The sequence below is a fragment of the Buceros rhinoceros genome, unplaced genomic scaffold, assembly GCF_000710305.1.
Source record: "Buceros rhinoceros silvestris isolate BGI_N320 unplaced genomic scaffold, ASM71030v1 scaffold798, whole genome shotgun sequence".
Taxonomy (NCBI): Eukaryota; Metazoa; Chordata; class Aves; order Bucerotiformes; family Bucerotidae; genus Buceros; species Buceros rhinoceros.
In genome coordinates this window covers 11847-14817 of record NW_010426123.1, presented here as the reverse complement: position 1 = coordinate 14817, position 2971 = coordinate 11847, and positions in this window count along the sequence as shown.

Here is a 2971-nt window from a genome sequence, read left to right as displayed (position 1 = left end):
GGGCTGAGGAGCCCCGAGCTGGCCCCAGCCCGGAAGGGGGGTCTCCCCAGAGCAGAGTGCAGCAGAGGGGCAGGATCCCCTCCCTCGAGCTGCTGCCCACGCTGCTGGGGATGCAGCACCGAGCCATGTTAGGAAAAAGACAAAATAGAGCCGAAGATGGAGAACTGCAGACGTAAAGTGGCACAGACGCACTCACCAGCAAACACAAGGGACATTTGTACGTGTTGGCTAACGAAGGGCTGACCCGCGTGGCCACTGCGCAGCAGCCCCAGGGTCACTGATTTACACGGAATGGCAGAACACAGATTCTCTTGTTCCAGGAACACAAAGGCTCCTACTCCTGAAACTCAGGAACCTCCTTGTCAGCAGAGTACGGCCACTGACACACACCTACCGCTGCAGCCCGTGCAGGGCAACGTCTCGCATTCTCTGTGAACAACGGGGTCCTTTTGACAGTGCTGCTTATGCGAGTGCGTTACGGAGACTAATTCAGTTAAATCTGTTCTTCTTCCACAACAGAAGGGCAGGCTCTCTTCAAGCAGCAGCTGCCGTTTCTGGCGGGTTAGATAAAGGCCCTGAAGAATTGTCACTTAATCCAGATGTGGAAGGTTGGGAGCGCTTAACTCTTGGTGCAGGGTCGTGGTTGAATGAGTTATGGTTATTAAAAAAGCCATCTTTACACCTGTTAAAGAGAGGTTTCTTTCAGCTACTCGGGACTATTTTCAAGCGACACCGTCATACGGATCTGCACGCACTGCTGCCTCACCCTTTGCTGAGCTTTAGCCAGGGAAGTCAGTCACTTCTACACGGTTTATCTCTGCGTTGGCCAGTCTTGTTGACAGAAGAGATGGGGCGCTTCAGCAGCCATCTCTCCCACCACGGCATCCCTTGCTTTCAACTGGAAAGCAGGATGGTGGCTTTTAGGTCAGTCAATCTCAAAAAATAAATAGAGAGCTGTGAACATTTCTTCTTTTTCTTCTGAAAATTTCATTTAGCAGAAGGAAGAAAAACAGTATTTAAAATTTCCAACAAGCTGCTTCACAATGCTAGCAGGAAATGCAAGAATCAAGACTAGGGGCAGAAAACAGCTACAGAACATTTGGGGAATACGCGAAGGCTGGAGTGAACACACCAGGCAGCAAAAGAAAACCCCAACCCCTGTTTGTCACAGCAGGACGCTGGGTCGGGCAGATGTCCCAAGTCCTCTGTGTTTGCAGCATCGCACCAGCACCCCAAGGGTTATGAAGCAAGAACCTACAGCTTTCTGTAACAGGCATTTAAAGCATAAAAGCCTCTCTTTTTCACCTCACTCCAAATGCTGGTGAGCAGCAGACTGCAGTCCATAAAACCTGAGCTATCAGCTCAGTGCTTCCACACCATCACATTTCTGCTATTCCAGTTTCAGGAACACGAGTGGCCTTTTAGTAGCATTTCCTCCTGATGGTTTCATCTAGGGTCTGTCCAAACAGCAAGTCAGTGCCGTCCTCCCACCCTAACGAGACCTATGACCCGACTGCTTTACAGCGAGGCCCTTCTGCACTCGGCATCCCCTCATCTGCGTCATCCAAACCCAGGAACCATCTAGAGCCAACGCCACACCACACAGACACGTGGATGGCCATAACTATTAGTTTCCAGCCAGAACAAGCTTAAAAACAGTATTTAGAAGGCCCAGAAACTATTTACTCCTTGTTCTACTGAGATATTCAGTCACTCTTCCTCTAGTCCTAAACAACTGCCCTCCAATTACAGACCAAATGCCTCTGGAGCCCCTGTGGCAGCAGGAACTGCTGTGAGAGGGGTTAGGGAATCCATTAGGAATTCTTAAACCCAAATCAAGACTAATCCCACCCAGATCATCCCCCAACACATGAATATTCCACTGCAAGCAGCTGATGGATTCACATCATGATTTTTTTTGGTCCACATCAGCATGGGAGCACTTGAGGACATAGCTGCCATAAAATAGCATTGACAATGTCTCTATTTCAGAGCTACACAGCAACCAGGACACCAAAGCAACCCAGTTTCTGGGGAAATATATGAGGTGATGCAGACTTATCAGCAGGCTGTTTTCTTGTCTATATTTAACTCAATAGGGAATGCAGAACCTATGTATAAAAAAATCAGTGTAACTAATAAAAGCCATGTCACATTTTCGTAGCAAAAATGCTACAAAAAACTGGTATCTACAGCATGTAAAAGCAGCTGCAAATACCCAGCTGCCCTTGGCCAAAGCCCCACACTGGCTACCGGCAGCCTTCAACAGCCTGGGCAGGGTCAGGGGACAGCCAGAACACCACCAGGACTGGGCTGGAAGCCATTTCTCCCCTTCCCATCCCTGGTGTCAGAGCAGCCAAGCGACGCTAATTCCCAGTCTCCCAGTGTGATCCAGGGCTCAGAGAGCTACCTAAGGAAACAAGCACACTGCACGGATTCTGCCCCGGGGGAAAGCAAATCCTGAAGCATATTTATGTGTGGATCAACTCAGCAAGATGGCTGATTCCTACCCCGTCTTCATCCCCATGGAATCAGTCAGCTATGCACAGGAAGCCCTCCAGAACCTTCCGCAAGATGAACCTTCACGTGCTGTGTGCTACGTAGCTACACCAACTGGATGTTAACAGAGCACAAGGAACACAAATCCTGACACCTTTTAAGAGGAAAGGGCACAACTGAGGAAAGACTGAGGCAGTAGAAGGCAGCAGGTTAAAAAATGCATTCAATAATCCTTCGGCTGCGAGACAGCTGCCAAGGTCCTTGGTTGTTAAAGAGCAGAGGGAGAAACAGCAGCGATGGGGTAACACCAGCCTCTGTGACTCAAGATTTCTATCTCTGGAGGAGCCTTAGAGCAGTCGAGTCCTCCCTGGAGAACACCAAGCTGAGTGGGTGCTTAGCTGGGAGGAAAGGTGTGGGAAGGAGCAGACCAGAGTGTTATCGGTCGCACAGTGACAGCTCTACTGCCAACAAC